General features: G+C 49.1%; 1 protein-coding gene across 1 annotated transcript in view; it reads right to left on the reverse strand.

Moving 5' to 3' along the window:
- LOC146181961 (rho family-interacting cell polarization regulator 2-like) overlaps nucleotides 1-20578 on the reverse strand; it is a 132353-nt gene that overhangs the window by 84751 nt on the left and 27024 nt on the right. Inside the window, exon 2 of the mRNA XM_084576955.1 lies at nucleotides 13331-13421. The gene's annotated coding sequence lies outside the window, so the exon portion shown is untranslated. The remainder of the gene's footprint in view (nucleotides 1-13330; nucleotides 13422-20578) is intronic.

Consider the following 20578-nt stretch of genomic DNA (forward strand, 5'->3'; position numbering starts at 1 on the left):
AAATCTCAAAATTTACTACAGAGAAAGCGATCCCCCCGCCGGGGTGGTGCAGTGGTAAGACGCCAGACTACTGTGCCGGAGTTCCCGGGTTCGAACCCGACCACGGCAGCTGCGTTTCGATGGAGGCGAAACGAAGTGGCGTCCGTGTGCTGTGCGATGTCAGCGCACGTTAAAGATCCCCAGGTGGTCGAAATTACTCCGTAGCCCTCCACTACGGCTCCCCTTTCTATCTTTCCAATTTCACACCCACCTTCCTCCCTTCCCTTACGGCGCGGTTCAGGTGTCCACAGACACAAGTGTGACAGATACTGCGCCTTTCCCTTCCTGTGAACCAATTATTATTACAAGGACAGTGATCCACCGCAGACTGCTGGACGGAAATGATTAGTCACCAAACAGTACCGAATGCACAAAACATGTTTCCGACTTCATGTCTTGACCTCGCACACCCTGCAACGAGGGTACCACAGTATATAGGCGTCTGGAGATGGCAATAACCAGGTTGGTTGACAAACGGTCAACGCGTGGAGAGAGCTTCGAGTGTATTCGGCCTCACCATGCTCTAAAAGAAAACGTAACACCGCGAGATCATATGGAGCGGAGGTCACTTTCGTTTCCATATTTCAATCTCCTCAAAGAGTCCCTGCCTCAAATTAATCTGGAAGCCACCCTGAATGGAAGGCGAACTGGCTCTCTCCTGTTCGAGCCGGACAGCGCAAGACATCGGTCCAATATTGGGAGTGCGTAGGCAATTTACTCATCCTACGTATAGCCCGAATTCGCCAACGCACTTTCAATAACGAACCGATGGTTATTGCTGCCAGGGTATATCTTCCTCCCGCACGCACACGCTCTGTTTGAACAAGCGCTGGCTTCTCTTCTTTCTCTTTTCCATCCTACCTGAGCTCGTATGCGAAGCTGGTTCATTACGCACAATTGAGCGCTTGGATCGCAAGTTTTCCGATACAACTAAAAACTCCTCGAAAACAAACAGGCCGCCCCAAATTTCCTAAATGAGCGAATACGGGCCTCAAACGAGTTTATCCCTGCGTTCCGTCTTCTTGAAGGTTCCCTTTTTAATACCGAACTTCGCCAAAATCCACCTTAAACAATCAATTTTCGTTATATAAGCGCATGTTTACTCGCATATGTTCTCGCTAACTGACAACGCATGAACAAAAAGGAGGCAGCTGTGAACCTTATTGCAGCCTTTACTGGCTTTCTTGCGTGCACAGTGTAGAATCGTGAGTCCTTCTGTTGATGCCCAAATAAATTTACTTCCCTTGACAACAATGGTTATACAAATGGTGCTATCTATACACTGCACCCAACTAATGAGAGAGAGAGAGAGAGAGATTAAAACGGCGGCGAACGTTGCATGCGACTCCGCGAGCTTAGCTAGAAGGTGCGCAAGTCCTTGCCAAGATTAGACGTTGCTTACCGAGGGCTGCCCGAGCAATGATTGCCGGAGTACAGGGAGAGGAGACGGATAGAGGTGAGGGAAGTGAGAAGCTCTTCTGCCAGCCTAGGAATGCACGCAGCTCAGCGTCCCTGACACAAAGAGAAGCTATGCGGGCCGGACTTTGAGAAGCAGCTCCGATCGCTAGCGTTTGGTGCGCGCGTGCTAAAAAAGAAAAGAACAAGCAAGACAGAAAAGAAAAAAGGGCACCGAATCGCACACGGCGCGCAAGCATGAAGCCAATGAAGCGCCTACGCGGCTCTCGATGAAACCGACACGGAAGCAATTACACGCTTCACGCGGCACCACCACCAACCGCCGCTGATACAGAGCCGCGTGCTGCTGCACTCGAAGCAACGACGAGGCTACGGCAATAAATAAATAAATAAATAAATAAATAAATAAATAAATAAATAAATAAATAAATAAATAAATAAATAAATAAATAAATAAATAAATAAACGCGTGATGCGCACCCGCCATATACTACACGCCTGCATTGTAAGCCAGTTAACCCGGCGACTATACCCACATCACGCACGCACGTCCGGAAGAATGGCGAAGAAGGATGATGGAAAGAAGGGCAGGTCGAGGTAAGCTCAAAAGAAAGAAAGAAAGAAAGAAAGAAAGAAAGAAAGAAAGAAAGAAAGAAAGAAAGAAAGAAAGAAAGAAAGAAAGAAAGAAAGAAAGAAAGAAAGAAAGAAAGAAAGAAAGAAAGAAAGAAAGAAAGAAAGAAAGCACCGTAAGAGTGTGCACATATACACACACTAAGTACCGTTCGCCATGGCCCTGGCAGAGGCATACATAGTGGTGTGCATGGAGGAAGGAAGTTCTTTCCTTCCTCCATGGTGGTGTGTAATGGCTGGGGAGGCATTCCTTGAACCACGAGCGACGGCACGAACAGACAATGGCTGCCACAACAAGACCGCCAGAGGCGAGAACGGGCCACGAAGGGGGAGAGAGAGATTCAGAGAGAGAGTCTCCAACACGTGTTTTAGCAGAGCAATAAGCATACGGCCATTGCGGGGAAGCCGCGGTGTCCTCGTGGAGAACGATTGTCCCAACGTATATAAGTGCGTGAGAGCCTGCCGACAACTTCGACCGATTGGCTAACATCTGATGCCGCAGCGTCAGCCCGTCTCCTAGCCGCTTAATTTCCATCCATTCTTCCTCCCTTACGTACTCCCCGCGGCAGGAAGGGGGCCATTGATTGGCTATCGTGGGAAGGAAGACAGCGAGGAAAAAAAAGTAACAAAAAGGATAACTGACAGGAGCGTTAAATTAAGAGCGCCACTACCACAACATGTTGTACAAACAATGCGCGCAGATGCTATCTGTTTGAAGTAACAGCAACTAGTATTCGGCGCACCACGTACATGCGGAAGTGTGGTGCGTGGTGCGGAACTTCCTCTTTCCATGCCGTTGTCGCCACGGGGCACGTTGACACGACACCTTGAGGGCGGGGAAGGAAGGACTTACGATGATGGAGGCCTCCTCTTTCTCACTTTTCCCTTCTCTCAATCGGTGAGAAGCATCACACTATCTTCGCCGTTCCCCTCTCACCCACCCCCTCCGGGCACTGAACAAACCGCCGAGAAACTCTTCGTAATGAGGCTCGCGAAGACAATGGCGTATCGGCCTGCGCCGACTGATAGAGGTGACGCCAGCCACCATGCTCCGTCTCTGTGTGTGGACTCTGGAGAGCCGCGCACCAACACGGAATACGAGCCCCTTGTGTACAAGGACTCGATTCAGTCGGGTCGAGATCGCCTGCCGAGTAATAAACCAGGGGACGAATTACGGACGGCTCCTATTTGGAGTAGTGTTTTCGTCGCAAGGGCATCAAGGACGCAAGTTCTGAAGGAAGTGGGAATAATGGCGACAAGTGAAGACGATTTGCTCGAGTGGGTAACTGATGAGAGCAGGAGCATACTTCTGTTCCTGCAAGAAAATGGATTACGTGATTTCACATTGCATGTCATGTGGCAAGTTCGTGAAAGCGAATAAAGTGTTACCAGAAATGAGAATGCTAAAAAAAAGAAAAACAGCGACAGAGCCACGCGAACATCGCGAGGAAATATTACCTTTGTTTTTGTCTTAATTCAATAAAGTTTATCCACTCACTCACTCGCGAAAGATGCAAACAGGAAAGATGATCGGCCGGAAAGATGATTGGCGCTGTTGCAGCATTACTAGCTCATAAGCCTCTTTAGTGCTTTGAACACTGCCGTTTTTTATTTATGTATTTTTTTGTACCGGAGACCAAGCGGTAGGAATTATGCAGTGCTCTACCCTTACTGTGGAGTCATCCTATTCCTGTGACGCAAGAAATTTGCAATGCCAGCTTATAAATAGTCTCAAGGAAGCCTATATATGATACCGTTCTACAGAAAAGCAAAGCACCTCTGCTAAATAATCTCCTGGATAGCCAAGCTGGACACTGCTGCGCGGTTACGGAGAGTGTGCAAAGCAGAGAGTGAGAGGATAAGAGAGGGTGTTGACGTGGATGGAGGCGCCGTCGCCGTGAACGCGCTCACGGCTTTCACACCCGAGCGGAACGCCGACGGCACGCCACGCCGGCGTGACTAACCCGGCGAGACACGCGTAACGGGATCTCGCCGCAAACTGACCAGATGTATGCGCTTATGACCGCCGCGATAGCAAACAAACAAACAAACGAAAAGGCGCTGTTCCGAATCTGCCATTATGTCGCAGGAAGTTCCGAGCAGTGACATTTCTGAGCCAGGCGCTGCTCTCACCAATAAATATGAAACGTAAGGCCGCTTCAGCCCCGCCAGGGTAGTGCAGTGGTAAGACGCCCGACTACTGTGCCGGAGTACCCGTGTTCGAACCCGACCTCTGGGGCTGCGTTTCGATGGAGGCGAAACGGAAAGGTGTCCGTGTGCTGTGCGATGTCAGTGCACGTTAAAGATCCCCAGGTGGTCGAAATTACTCCGCAGCCCTCCACTATGGCTCCTCTTTCTCTCTTACCACTTTAACTCCCACCTCCCTCCTTTCCCTTACGGAGCGGTTCAGGTGTCCACAGAAACAAGTGTGACAGATACTAAGCCTTTCCCTTCATATGAATCAATTATTATTATTATAAAGGCCGCTTCAATTGCTGCATGCTTCTGTGCGGACACACAAGACACGAGAGAGAACCCGTATGCAACCAACGGCTACACTAGAATAGAAAAAAAAGGAGAAGAGTACAAAATACACAGAACAATGAGAACACTTCATCTGGACGTCAAAAAAGTTTAAGTTCGAAGCGGAAGTCGAAATAAATTTGATGTCAGAGGGCACCAACTAAATGCGCCCTGTAGTGTTGCTACGTGCCCGTACTCGACCTGCAAGGCTAGCACGCAATATGCCGGAAGTAACTCGGAGCGGTTTATGCTTGAGAACAAGTGAACGAAGCATTATTGTGCGTTTTATATGCGTAAAGTCATACGCTTTTGGTTTGGTTTGTGGGGTTTAAAACGACTCAGGCTGTAGTGGAGGACTCCGGAGATTTCGACCTCCTGGAGTTCTTTAAGTCATATAATATAACTGCAGCAAACTCGTGGGGTATTGCTGGGAACAATCCGGCCTTCCGAGCAGCAACGATAGTAGTATATGCGTAAAACACGATCACCGAGGGGCTCCCACTGCTTCGTATACAGTATGAGCTCAGCCTGCGGCGCATCAGCCTCGAGCTACGCTAGCCGCGATGTGCCTCCACAAAAGGTGCGAAGAGCAAAGGTGGATTCCTCAAGTCCCAACACTGCACCAAAGTTGGAGAAAGCCGTGCACAGGTAGCGAAAGTAACTGCAGCATGCATCAGAACGAGTCGGATCTCTCGGCTTTGGCACTATACGGTACACACGAAAAAATGTCAGCATGAAAAGAAACAAAAATCTAGAGCTCCCTTGGTTCAAAAATCGCTTAAGTATGTTTAAAGGGTACGTTTATTCGCATAGTTATTCGTCCTCCGATCTCAAAAAAAAAAAAAAAAAAAAAAAAAAAAAAAAAAAAAAAAAAAAGAGAGAAAACCGGCGAAAGAATGGCGTCTGGTCTGTGCGCTTCAGGTTCAGGGCATTTATTCTGGGGTTACTTTTAAAAGGTGCGATGCTGTTATAGCCGCTAAGGATGTCCGGGCTCTCCATGTGGCTGCTTCTACCTTTCAGTCCACCCACTTACTTCAACGAGTCGTGAGGCGGTCCTTCGGCCTGAGGGAAGCTCACGCCTGTCGACTGGCTCACACGCTGACTCTTCACAAATTCCTTTACGTCCTACCATATCCTTATATCACATCAACCGATAAACTTTATTCCTCTGGACTCTTTCATTCTCTTCACATTCTCATTTCCCGTCATAGTGACCGACAGGTGGCTCGCCTCTCCGGTACAGTTCATGGACGCTGGCTTCTCAACCAGGCTGCTAATATCCCCCCCCCCCCCCCCTTCCCCCAATCCAGTAATTAGTACCTGTGCCAACTCCTTCGACCACCGGAAGCTACTAACCTCCGTATTATACTTCCTCTTCCAGCCAACATGTCGACGTTCTTGCATGCTGGCCGCCGACATGCTGCTGCCTCTCATCGAGTCATCATAGTCAGCCTCTGGAGTCGCCATGGAGTCGCGTACACGAATGCCTCTTATGTGGCTCCTCGCGGGTTCGGAAGGTCCCTTTTCATCATATTCTATGTACATACCCCTGTCACTCTAGCAACCCCTTCCTCCGCCCTCGCGATATTATCGCGTTTGGGGCCCTCTCCATCGTTCATGCCAATAAAAATTTCCATTCTCTTCCACCTGTCCCTAAGTTTATCCTCTACACTCACTCCCAGGCGGCTATCCGTGATCTGCAATCTAAAGTTTTAGCCGTCCACATCATCTGCCCACGGAGCATAATGCCGAAATTGCTTCGCCGCAGCCCTGCCCCGTCTTCCTCCGATGGATCCCTGGACACTCGGGGATTGACGACATGGAGTTGGCTAACCAGCTCGCCCGTGAAACTCGTAACCGGGCACTGTTCATCCTACGGTCTTGGTAATTGGAGGGCGGGCCGAAACTCCCTTTCCGGGCCACCATCAAATAATATTAAAATACTGCCCGCCAAGACCGCAAGCCACGATCCGACCCTCATTCTAGTCTTTCTGTACGGGAGGCTCACATAATTCGGCAGATAGAGCCGAATACACTCATGACCCATGCACGGCTGTATTTGTACAAATTCCTCCGTAACCCTTCATGTCCCACCTGCCCTGCCCCTTATGTCAACCTCTTCCATTGCCTATTTTCCTGTCCGGTTGCACCGCAATCGGGTTTTTAAGGCGAAGGCCTTTAATGGCTTATGCTCGCGGTCGTGCCCGCCCGTGCGCTGGAACCGTGCCAGCTGTGACCTCTCCACCGCGTAGCGGCAAGGTATATGTGCTATGGTAGCGAAGGCTCCATAGACGCCCATACGTTCAAAACATGGCAGTTCATGGGACTCCAGTGCCCAATGAAAACTGGGGAGGGGGGGGGGGGGGGGTTGAGGCATGACGTTGAATGACGTCACCATACGTTTACCTTGGCGCGAATTATAAACAAGTCTTTTCATAAAGCCGCAGCGCGGCATTGACGAGCCTGCATCTTTTGAAGGTTGCCTTTCAGCGCGTGCCAACTTTTGCCATCTAGAAGAACTCGAGTTTCTGTAGCTTACGCCCTTGTTTAGTAGCAGTTGCTCCAGTACAATGAAAGTGGTTGGCAAAGGTGGCAGCATAGAAAGGCCGCAATACTTCCAAACATATAGACCAAACATGCAAATTCGTAATGCAAATACTACTGCAAGTCATGCAGGTACTTTGGCCATGTACAACGCGATCCACTTCTAGCTATAACACGGTCACTGCTCTCAAAGCAAAGTTGCGTCCGATGCAGGCACGTATCTATAATGCAGCGATGCAAGCACAGAGAGACCTGGACGTCGTGCTTCAAATGGCCTGCCACTTAGCTTTATTGTGTGGCCGGGTCAGACGCAATGGCGCTTTGAAAGCAGTGTCCGTGTTATAGTCAGAAGTGGACGACACTGTACTTTGCCCCTCACCACAGGAAGGTGTGGTCCAGAAACACTGGTGCAATCGGGCAGTCGTGCCCAGTTCGCAACAGAGTGTACCAAGTGAACAATTATGGTTTTCATATCCATGGTTTATTAATTCAACCAAGCAAATACAATAATAAAGCGCAACAATAAAAATGCATGCCGCAGACATCACAAACAGTAGCGCTGTTTAAGCATGCTAATCATCTCCGGGGCAGCGACCGGCCAGCGAACAATAACATCCTCACGACGAGCCTGCGTGCATTATGTGGCCGGCGAGGTGTCACCGTTAGCCTATCACCTTCTTTGACAGGCTCTGAGGGAATCGGATCCCTCTCCCAAACGCATCATTTAGACTCCGGGCCACCAGGGTCTGCGAGGTAATGATGCCGCTGACGCGGCTGCCCGAGCGCTTACTTACCGGGCAGCGCTCCTCACACAGATTCCTCTGGCTTCGAGCCAATCACTCCTGTAGTTTCGCGAAATTCTAATTGATTATTGAGAACAACGTCAGCTTTACCCAGTTCCTGCAAAGGGGTTGAGATAGGGATGACCAACGAACCCTGAGGCGCCCGCAGACCAACACTTTGTTGTGTCTTACTAAAGCTAAACATTTCGATTCCAAGATAGATAGGCGGTGTAGTAACGATCTCTGCCCGACAGAAACGAGCTCATGTAAACCCGGACGGGTCGGGCTGGCTCAGCCCGACAACCAGCTCCCCCCACCCGACCCGCTTGCGTCGGGCCCATGTATATACAAGGCTATTTACCGAGCCGTCGCGGCGTTTTCGTTTTTTTTTTTTTTTGTTCTATTATTATTCTATTTTTGTTCTATTCTATTTTTCTATTCTATTTTTTGTTCTATTATTATGTAGTGCAATTTGGACTACTAGCTATAAATATCCAATTGTTTGTAAAAAAAAAAAAGTGACTTCCTTGAATTTATTCTTCAATCACACACCGACAGACGTACTTCGCGGGTTGACCGGCCTAATTTTTAACTGGGTTCTCAAACCTCACAGAGAGACGACGGGTAACCGTAAAGGGGATCTCATTATAGGTTGCATTGACAACCACCATTGCAGGCACCCCACACGTACAGAAACAATTTGCATCAGCTTAAGCGATTATAAAAGCACAGATGCTGTCTGTCGGTACTCTGTCTGTGTGTGGTTGTTTTTCTCGCGCTCTAATTTTATTATGTACAATATAAAAGCACGACAGCACGCGGCGCGGCTCCGTTGTCGCACCACTAAGCCCGAAAAGTTGATCTGTGCAGTGCAGGTACAGAGAAAGACCGAGTTATGACCGGACACGTTGGTATAACGTCGTTCAGAGCGGCGCCGCCGGTTTGCGCAGTCGCCGTCGGCCCAGAGGAATGGCAGCGCGTGTAGAGCGTGGGTAAAAGGATCGCGCCAGTGCTAGGGGGATCCTGTCGGCCCTGATCCCATTAGGCCTAATGGGATTCCCACCGACAGCAGGAGAGTGAAGGCGAGAGGGCAGCAGCAAAAGCGGCAACAATAAACCGAGCGACCGCTATACGCGCGAAGGCCCGGAGGAGCGCTCAGAAAGGGTTTCGGTCAAACCGTGCAGCGTGGAAGGAGCGAGGGGAGCGGAAAGGGTTGCCGGAAAGTGCGCGGCGCAACAAGAAGGCAAATGGCATAAGTATAGTGCCAGGCTATAGGATGATATAGACGACGATCGTCACCATGCAATAGAGCGCTTACAGCCGAATGCATGCAGCTTATAACTTCTATGCTGAATACTGAAGGCTCGAGTGAAATCGGTCCCTGTGAGGAGTGAACCATTTCATGAAGAGGTTTCTTCATCGTGTGGTTTACCGAAAATAATAAAAATAATGAAAACATTTGTACCGGCCGTTTGCAGCACTGCGAAAGGCAGAGGCACCCCGGTCCATATCAGGATCGCACTACAATAGGCAATGGTGCTCCCACGCGCTTCTCACACCCCAAATTGGCGGGGGTGACAGTATAGGAGCACAATTCCCTATTATAGTGCGCAGGGACGAGAGGCACTTAGGAGCACAATAAACAAGGGCACCTCTGCCTTTCGCAATGTTGCAGGTATCTTGTGAGACGAAGTATAAGCAGGGGTGGCGGAAAAGAGGAAATAAAAGAGGGGCTTCGCAGGTATGTGTCCGAACGAGAAGTCCAGTCGCGGACATCTCACTTGTTCTGTTCGCGCTAACCCGTTCTCGCAAATGGAGGCAAGAGGCGCGTAAGCACCTGCCACCAGAAAAGCTACGCGCATGACTACCTTGGTTTCAGCGCTGGTGTCTCCGTTGGCGCCAGCGGCACTGAAGTTGCACCATGACACCGAAAGACGCCGAACAATGGCCGAATTAGTGCCGGGCTCATTAATGTCGAATTAGCGAGTGACGTCAACTTTAAATCGTATCGCTCGCCAGACGATGTTTATACCTTTCGAAAGGGAGGCTTTTTCTCGACTTGGCTGAACTCGTCAAAACACGGCTACACCTGATCAGACGGTGGATCGAAACCGGTACCTACATATAAGTACCAAGAAAACTTATTTCTTAAACAACGCAACTTAGACAAAACGCTGTCACCAGCAAGAAATCGGCTGCATCAATGTCTTTTGGTCGCCACTAGTGTTTTCATGGGGGGAACAACATCCGCCAGGAAGAGAGAGAGAGAGAGAGAGAGAGAGAGAGAGAGAGAGAGAGAGAGAGAGAGAGAGAGAGAGAGAGAGAGAGAGAGAGAGAGAGAGAGAGAGAGAGAGAGAGAGAGAGAGGAGGGAGGGGGGGGGGGGGTGAACCTCAATGTAAACAGCCACTCGAGTGAAGTGAATGCGAAAACATATTTGTGATTCCTTTTGCATCCTTCTCAATTAGAGGACGATTCTATAAAGAAAGGGAACAACTGACACCAGGAATTCATAGTGTGCCTTCGGTACTTCAGCTCGCGTTGCTTTTGCCTTTTTTTTTTTTTTTTTTTCAGAACAGCACAAAGAATGGATGAAAGGCGACGCTATGACTATTGCGACCGCATCTTCTGCCGAGTGTATACAACATTTATAGCGGAATGCATGCATGCACTGACGACTATGCATGGGCTCGTATTGCAGAGCTTCATTCGCTTGAGGCAGTGTGCTAGCTTTAAGTGCCGATTGAGTGAAATCGGCTCAGCTTAAACACCTACCAGGGCCTCCATCAGCTGATAGTTTCCTATTAGCCCAAATCCGAACGGCGACAGCGGGTTTTTAGACAGCGTACAGCATGTGCAAGGAACGTCTCAGGCATGACCACCAGACCGAAATCATCAGGATCTCAACTGGTGAATAATTTCGACAGTCTGCGACCAACCAGCAACCTGAAATCCCACTGCCTGCCATCCGATTGCAACCTTTTTTTTTTTTTTTTTTTTTTTTTCCTGGATCAGTAAAAGCCGGATAAACCACGTCGCTGTGGCGGTTTTCAGCCGGAAGTACGTATAAATAGCAGCCCCTCCTGAGCTCGTTCCGTATGCGTATTCATCGGCAACCTCAGCCTTGCCCAGAGTGCCATGGTACCTTACGTACTGCCTGCTAATGCCGGCATAAAGTGGGCCCACCTGGGCTACGCAGGCAGTACTGCGGCCACCAGCCGCTACTTCTCATCCAAAGACAACGCGTACAGCGCTGGGGACCGGTCTTGCCCCTGCAGGTTGTGCGAGCAATATCTGGGTAAAAAAAAAAAAAAAAAAAAAAAAAAAAAAAAAAAACAGGGCAACGAATACAGGCCAAACAGGGCTAATGTCTTTTTTTTTTTCTACTCATTGATACAAAAAATAAAATAAAATATCGCCTTCGCAAAGCCTGCGGTCGCCCCGCATGTACCGAACAAGCCCAGCAATTTTCTCACTAACATCTGCATAGGCTGAGGAGCAAGCGCTCCCAATAAAAGTCTTAAAGACCCACTGTCCACCCTCCGGTCGAAAATATAGCGCATTATTGTACTAGCTGAGGTGCAATGGCTATAGCAATGCTTCTAAAGAATGTTTTTTCTAACCACCTGCATAGTTTCTCTATGTATTTTCCGCGCTAATTTATAATTCGTGCTTTCTTTCGTAGTCCTCCCGATACACTTCCTATTGCAGCTAAGAGCTTCGTTTTTATAGTTTCAGTGAAAACTTTGGAATAACCATTGCACTGCTATAATTACTGAACTTGAGTTTAGTGCAGATCACATTAACACAAGTATTATTTCCCAGACAGCATAAAGCACAAGAATATATGAGATCAATGTGCAAATGCATTTTGCAGCTTTTTAAGGAAGCGTACGTTATTTTTTGTACACTTCGAAAGCGGATGCCTTGTTAAATATCGAAATAAACAAAACTCATGAAGCCGTACAAAACAGTAGCATGAAGCCATAATGAACATTATATTGCTCTGTGCTTTTTATTAAAATATTTCAATTCTTTAATTTTTTTCAAATTGCTGACAGCTGCCTTCCCGAAGAGTTTACTCTTCGTTTCCAGTGACTGTCGAAAACTTGGTGTCGCAAACATTCACTAGCTTGGTAAATTTTAGCATTTTTCTTCTCCGCTTACCTTTGTAGGAATCATTAAGGATTTCCTTGATGGTGTCATTTTCCCGACGCGCCCTCTTTTTGCTGGGGTCTTGTAAAAGAAGGTGTAGACGAAATGTACGATGACCAATTAGGGAACTTCGAAGACACTGAGACCGCGCTTGAGCGACATGGTTCTTACCATTTGTTTATTAGGATATGATAGCTTGGTGATGAAGTCTTGCTTATGAAAATTGAGTGCGAATACCAGCATGACGACACTTAAATATAATATCTCGTAACCACTATCCAATAACATTTAAATTTACAAAATATTTTTGTTGTGTGTTGGGTTTTATGGTGCGTGCCTAAGCTAAATCTATCGAAATGGGTTAAATTTTATTTACTTAGCTTGGAATGTATACGGTTGTAGTAAATTCCTTGCAGGAGCTCTAAGCTTTTCTGTGAGCTTCACTGCTGGGAAAACCAAACGCTAGTGACTTATGGGCTCCCGTCGTAATCCAGGCACACACTATCGTCCCAAGTCGTGGCGGTTGCAAAAAGCGCGTGCTGGTCTTCAGCACCACGTTCATCATGGTATCAACGCGCACAATAAAGCCAAGGTAAGGCAGTTTGACTTCCTGAAGCTCGAAATCCGAGACGTCGGAAAAGAGAAATGCCAGCACCGTTCGCTGCCTAACATAAACATAACAAGATAGAGCTGAAAGATTCACCTGTGCTGCCTTCCAGGTGCGATGCACCTGCATGCGTTGCCTCCCCCTACGCTGCACAGAACTCCCACTATCGTTCGCGGTCGGGCAACTAGTGTGACGTAGACCCCTGTGGAAAGGAGGAGCGCGCAGGCCTTGTTCAGTCCGGCCGTGGCGAGGGAAAAGCGCGCAGCAAGCGGTAGACACCTATTTTTCACCCTCAGACAGCGAGACGGACCAATGGATATCGTTTTCGACAACGACGTCATTCTTGCGGCTCGTAGAGAAAGGAGGAAGCTGTTTTCCCGACGGAGAGGATGAGATAGTTTTGATTTGTATTTTTGCTGCTACAGACTATCTCCGGAACCTGATTGAAACACTGGGCTCCTTTGCTCAAAAGGTCCTTCCCTGGACAGTGGCCCTTTAACATCCAGCTCCGTGTTCCCGGAACCGAGCAAGCAATCCTCTCGTTCTGCCGCGGTGCAGCTTCGCAGAGGTTATGTTATTGCGCTAGACACGAACACAAAGTGAACACACACACTCTCTAGCTCGGCGAGTACTCACGTCTCTGGTGTTCATCCCTCGTTTCAGAGTCGTCGACACCAAGGTGCGACACCCGGACAAACGAACACGCCGCCTTCGGACGTCACCGCATCTGCAACGAAATGCAAAAAAAAAAAAAAAAAGAAAAAAGAAAGGACGGTTGCTTAGACCTGCACGTGGGAAAGCGTAGGCGCGTCAAGGAATATGATACAACGCACGGCGGAACGGGACGGTGGGAAGGTGCCAACAAAACGACCCATATGCGCCGGAATGGCGACTCCACGCCCAGGCTCCAAAAACACGGCACATACACAAACATCACCCCGTCCCCCTTTCTAGCTGTCAGAGCTCAACAGCCCAGCAGTGACGTTACTCCAGGTCCCCCCGATTGGAAGATCTAAAATGAGCGACGGAAGCCCGAATAAAACGACAAGAAGCATGAAAAGAAAGAAGGAAAAAAAAAAAAAAAAACCGAATGAAGAAAGGAAAGGCTGGTTTCGCTTGAAGTGAGAAAAGGCCAGGAACGTCGCGAGCGGTGCCGAGTCACGTGAGCTTGTCTCGAGGGCGAAGGGACGCGCGCGCTCACCTCGGAAGCAAATGGAGAGCAAAGGGAGCCTGAAAAGAATAGCACAAAAACGGGTGGATCCCTTTTCCGATTCCTTTAAGCGCCAAGGAAGGCAACTGAAAGAGAAAGAAAGGGGCCACTTTCTCCAAAAAAAAAAAGAACAAAAGAAAAGCACAACGGGCCTGCTGCGGTGTCTTGCGCGCAAACAAACGAGCACCTTGTGCAACAAAGAGGCGGTTCCTCACTCGCGCGCCTTTCAGCGTTCTGATTTTCCATCCCCCCTTTTTTTTTCTCCCCGTTCTTGCAGTTATCTTTCACCTGTTTCTGGTCGTCGCGCAGGACAGAAGTGTGGGAGAGAAAAAGAAGCGCTCTCTCTGTTCCGCCTGCAGAAAACACTGCCCAACGCACGGAGATGCAGGACACTGCTTTAAAGAGACAAAGGGTAGAGAGAAAAACACGGCAGAAGAAAGGAAGGGGACCTGCGGTAGCCGCGAGCAGACAAAAGAAGCGAACGTGCTCGCCAAAGACCATAGTGCCCCACTTTTCAAAGAAAAGAAGATAGCCCCGCCCGCGTGCCGCTCCTGCAGACATGCTGGCGAGAGCGTCTCGCAGCTGCAGCAGCAACCGCGAACAAAGGTGGCAAAGCAGCGGCGACAGCACAGATGGCACAGCCTGCGGGCAACCTGCGACTTCCCCCATTCCAAGTCCATTCATTTGCAGCCGCAGGAGGCCTTTGAGAAGGGCCGCCGCCGCTCGCTTGACTTTCGCTGGTTCGTACAGCAAGAAAGATCAAAAAACAGCGCGGCTACTTGGGACAAACAGAGAAGGGAGAATAACGGACAAGCGCTGACTAACAACTGAAGTTTATTCGAAAAAAGCACAGGTAATATACACTTTTTTTCTTCAAGAACCAGGACGCATGCGCTCCTAAACAAGCATCAGTCTAATCATGGGAATCCAAATATACAATCTCAGTGTCATGCAGAAGCACCGATGGCGTGCTCACGCAACTATCCCCTTTTTTATGGATGTGATAGGCTTCCGATAACTCCCTGGTTAGTTGATCCTTATGCCTGTAGATTACATTAGTGTTGTTAAAAAGAGGTGTGCATAGTTTTTTATCAGGATATCTCTGATCATTATTTAAAGGGCAGTCCCTGTAGTGCAGGGCAAGGTTCGAAGATGGGGCATTTTTCAAAGATGCCTTATGTTGGCGTAGCCGGGTGTTGATACATTTACCTGTTTGGCCTATATACCTCCTTCCGCAAGAAAATTCTATGTCATACACACGCCTTCAGCACATGGTACGAACTTAACCTGGTGGTTTATTTTACACGACCTCCTCTCGCTTTTTTGTTGATTCTTCATTCTTCTGTCCACTATGGCACATATCTTGGCAAGCTTCTTGTACAGCAAGAAGCTACGGAAACGCAGCCGGGTCACATCTTGCTAATCCGCGGTTAGTTCCGAGATCTCTTCTTTTCCGCCAATGACAGCAGGATGGCTCAGAGAAGGCGCTAGAGAACTTGCGCGTGCGTTGAAGGTGTGTCCAAATTAATCTGACGAAACGCGGCCGTCACCAACGGATACGACCCCTTGTCGCCTTCAACTTCCCCGCTTTCACGACAGCGAAAAAAAGAAAAAGAAAAGCCGCATTAAAAGCAGCGTCGCGAGAAAAGGAACACACCAGAACACGCGCACACAAAGGAACACATACAAGCCGTGGGAAATTACGGAGTCGCGAAGACATCGTCGCTTCCGCGTTGTTAGGCGCGGAGACGAAACGAAGCAGTATATTCCCCCCCTCCTCCCCTCCCTCTCTCACACACACACACACACACACACACACACACACACACACACACACACACACACACACACACACACACACACACACACACACACACACACACACACACACACACACACACACACACACACACACACACACACACACACACACACACACACACACACACACACACACACACACACACACACACACACTGCACTTCTGCGATATACCCCGATTCATTTTAACTACACGAAACTAAAAAAAAATAAAAAAAAGAACAAGGTGTGATCATCACTATTAGTGCGAGAGTGCATGATTATGCATTAGTTCATTCAAGGAGATAAGTGAGGGACTTGTCGGGACGGAATAATTACGAGGGCAGTGGAAGCGGAGAAACGCTCAAGCATATTAGCGTTTGCTGCTGACGATGATAATCCCGATTCACGTGACAAAGTCCGGTGTGACATAATCAAGATTTTGCAACTCGCCCTGAATAACGTCACTCGTGTGACTACAATGTAAAGTTATCGCTTTTTGCAAGTTATCCAAAATCGCGAGACACTTATCATAACGTCTCATGATTAGTATGAAGCTGCATATAACTAATATGACGCTACATAAACCATTTCCACTCTTATTTTTGTGCCCTGACGCCCCATGACTAATGATTACACGACTTATTATAACGTCATATGACCGAGTATTACGTCATGACTTCGCATTACACAACTAACGATAATTGTCAGATAAAATGACACACATCTTACATCACGCGACATTTTGGGACCATGATTTCCGGAGACACTTTCTGCGGACGCTTCTAGCGACGGCTCTTCCTTCTCGTGAGCCTTATAAGCCTTTCACCTGAATAAGCTGACCATGCGAATGGAAATACGACCGTTAAAACGACTCCGTTCAGTACGCGTTGTTCGGTCCTGGGCGCTGCACTGAAAGTTACCGCGATGGACTCCACTCATGTAAAGGGTCCTTTTTGGGCCTGTACACTCTCATTTTATAATTAAATGTTTTTTCCCACCACCACCACCACTGTTTCGACTGGCCCACATCTTAGAGCTCGGGCTCTACTCTTCGCACTCCCAAGGTCAGCTTCACCTTGAACGAGTGACACCGTAGAGGAGGAATGCGGAAACTTCGACTACCTGGGGTGCGCCGACCACGTGACCAGGCGGGGAGGTTTAATCGTAGCTTCTTCACCGACGATTGATTGCTCAGGCATATAGGCGAGGTGCGTGCCGGTCCAAGTGCGTCAACGCTGATGTGTATGGCCGTGCGAGCTCGGACGAACCCCTCTCCAAAGCACGTGACGTGGCAGGTGCAACCATGTTGGCCCGCTGCCGCGTGGATTATACACATATGCGATGACCAGTGTTTCTCGGCACTTCGGTGTCTGAACATTTATAGCGATGGCAATAGCAGTAAACAAACAGTCAATACGCGGCTGTTTCACCCAAGGCCTCTTACCATCGCGATAGCTGATGACGACATATCAGTCCGCCCTTTGTCGGAGTGAACCCAAGTCCCTTCTCCAACCTTCTTCCCTCCGACTCGGCAGCGTCTCAGCCTTGCATTTCTCGGCCATACGCGAGAAGGTTATACTGCAGCACGACGAGCTCATTGTTTTAGACGCCGAGCGCGAAGATAGCGCGGCCGACGCTGCGGGGGCACCGCATGCAGTTAAACAAAAAGAATAAACACTGCCTTCCCCGTGCGTCGCGCATCAGTAACAACGACCGAGAACAGGTCTCTTCTACAACGCGGCCGAAGAGGTCAAGCATTCGGCGATTGTCTTCGACCGTCCAAGAAGTTACCGCATGGCTTCCCGCCTGCCTTAATCGAAGCCCTCCCCCACACTGAGCTACTCCAGTACTGTTCCATTCTCGCCTCCACCGTGTCCCAGCTTTCCGGGTACCGCGCTCACGCGGCCTCAACCATCTCATTGTCGAGTTGGAAGGCCGCTTCGCGTGGCGTGCGCGTGGGAACTGCGGAGAGGGAAAGTTGTAAAGGAACAGCGGAACACATGTCAAAGAGCGCGTCAAGACCATCGCTAGTCTTCCGAAGGAACAAGTAGCAAGAAGAAACAGCGAAGGCCGTTGAAGGACGAGCAGTGACCACTGCGACAGAACGCCCGAGTCCGACGCAGATCACGAGGGCATGCTGAATCGGCGTTTGCAACACTCGTGCACAGGGCAGGGCAAGTAGGTGGCGCTCGCGAACTGACGGCGGTAGTGTTCCTGGAGCATATACAGGAACACTAGACGGCGGTAAAGAGCTTAGACGGAGGAAATACCAGTCATTCCTTGCGCTTGTCCGCGTTTCGATTGATTGATTGAATGTCCTTTATTGAATGGGAAGGCTCATGGCCATGGATGGGGATAAAGGGGAGTAGACAGAATAAATACATTAGAAACCGACTTTATTACTACATAAAAGCTGGTTCTGCAAGTTTTTGTTTCTTTACTTCTTTTTCTTTTGTGTACAGTAATTTTATCGATTAGTACTGTATTTTTTATGCAATTATGCCGATATGAAGCGAACGACCAGCACGTTCGCTGACTGGACCTCTAGGGCCGCCGTCACGTGCTGCCTCCGTATTGGTCAATTTGAATGCCACCGGCTGCCTCTGGAGACCGAGACCTTCACGAGTGTTCGTCGAGTGCAGTGCCGCTCACGAGGAGGGGACGTACGCGTCGTATAGCTAGTCTCGGCCGTCGTTGTGCGGCTACAGTTGTGTCTGGCTTGCAGTCATCAGCATCTTGTGCTGTAAATAATGCCCCGTATAAATAGTGTATAAGGACGCCTCCATCGCATCGACGCTGACTCGCTTTCTCACTATCGCCAAGGGAGCAGGCAGCTCTCGATCACGAAACAAGTGAACTGAGCTACGGGCAATACTTCTTCGGCACAACAGGGCCGATGGTCAACCACCGTGAAACTATAGTAGAGCCCAACAATGTCAGCCATTTTAACCGTACGCGGCTACTATAACTCTCCATGCCCAAAGGCCAAGGTAGACCGATATACGCGCGGTTAACTCTCGCTGCCCGGAAAAAGAGGAAATAAGAACGGAATGAGAGGACAGGTGGGAGAAAGAGGATAGGAAAGAAGAAGGGGTGGGGAGAAATAAGTAAGGGCAACTGCCAATATCCTCCGGGGAGGGGGGTCCGGACACGGTGATGCCACGCAAGGCTAAAAGTGGATGGTCGAGATCCGTTTTGTCGCACAGTATACACCAAACATCTGCTTCAGCAGATGCGAGACGCGAGAAGGACGTCGCGCTCCTTTCCTTTTGTAATAAATGCTTTCCACCACTCATCTAAAGAACCGTGCTTCAACGTGGGCTAAAACTCGAAACGGCATTAACGTTTTTCTATCGTTGGTCTTACACCAATCCTGCCTCATCTTGTGCCGAGATGTCTTTTCGTTCTTTCTATAGCTTCCGTGTTACTCAAGGGTTCGCACCACTTGTGGAGAATAAAACTAGCGGAAGGACGCAAACACAGAGGTACACAGGACAACGCTGGACTAACAACTGAGTTTATTTCTAAGAAATTCACACTCATATATACCCTTCCAGCTAAGAAGCAACACAAGCGCACACGCTATGAAAATTATGAGGAAACTGAAATGCACCACAGCTTTCGAGGGAGGCCCTGCACTGCAGCAACATGCAACACGAAAAGTTCAAGCCCACGCGGTTGCAGCAAGCCAGGGCGCATGTCGCGCAGAAGTGGCGAATGCCACAGCGCGACCCATCAATCAATCGATCAATCAATCAATCAATCAATCAATCAATCAATCAATCAATCAATCAACCAATCAATCAATCCGACTGAGCTCCTCGACAAAAGCGCGCGCACTGCACGCGACTGAATCCACGAAGCCAGGCGAAGCATTCGGTGTCAGTTTAAAGCAGAGCTAAGAACAGAAAAGGAAAAGAGGAGCGCATTAAACTCGAGCACGTGAGGACGATGGCTCGCATTTCGGTCCATGGTGACCTCGACCTCGGGGTCATTCTGGAGAGCGCGCACCGCGTCTCACGAACGGGAACTATTACGAGCACGCTCGATATAAAGCACAAAAGGAAAATTAAAAAAAACGCGCAACCCCATAAGCTCGCGGACCCTAACAGCACACACTTATAGGGCACGAGAGCCCGTGAAATACCGAACAATGGGGGCGGAACCCATATTCGGGCAGAGTCTGGTTCGCGTTCAAGAGACGAAGAGAGAAGTGAAAGAAGCGCCGCTCGCTAGCCGCTCTTTCTTTAAATAGATCGCTCGCCCCGCCAAGGCTAGCGTCAAGTCCACTTTCACGAGCTAGCGAAAATGCGAAGCCATGCGTCGACGCCGCCGGAGCCTCAAAGCGACGCACATCGGGAGACCCGACTGGTCGATGGCTCGAACAAAAGCAGGCCACGCGAAGAGGCAACTACGAGGAGTCACTGCGCGTGCGCTGTAAATATGCGGTCTCGCTGCGAACGAAAAAAAAGGGTTCCTTATTGTCTTTCTTTTTCTCCGCTCCCATCCGACCTCACTGTTAGCGGCTGGCTTCTTTTAATTTTATTTTTTTATATCGGTCCGACCGCTTTAGGAAGCGATAATGAAAAGTAGGCTTCGCGCCGCGCTTCGGAGAAAGGTCGAAGTTTGCAATGTGGGACTGGATATATTTTCCAAGTCGAAGCCGTGCAGAAAAGACGCGGATAAAAGGGGAAGAACACTTAGCGATTCTTCCTCTGAGGTTAGAGAGGGTTGAGTTCAAAGCGACACGCTCGCACGAGGCCAAGGGGTCACCAGAGAGCACGTCAACGCAAGACTTCAAAAGGCCGAAGTCCATTCCATACTAAGAAAGAAAGAAAGAAAGAAAGAAAGAAAGAAAGAAAGAAAGAAAG

This window comes from Amblyomma maculatum, chromosome 8 (assembly GCF_055883805.1).
Source record: "Amblyomma maculatum isolate TAMU_Amacu chromosome 8, ASM5588380v1, whole genome shotgun sequence".
NCBI classification, from domain to species: domain Eukaryota; kingdom Metazoa; phylum Arthropoda; class Arachnida; order Ixodida; family Ixodidae; genus Amblyomma; species Amblyomma maculatum.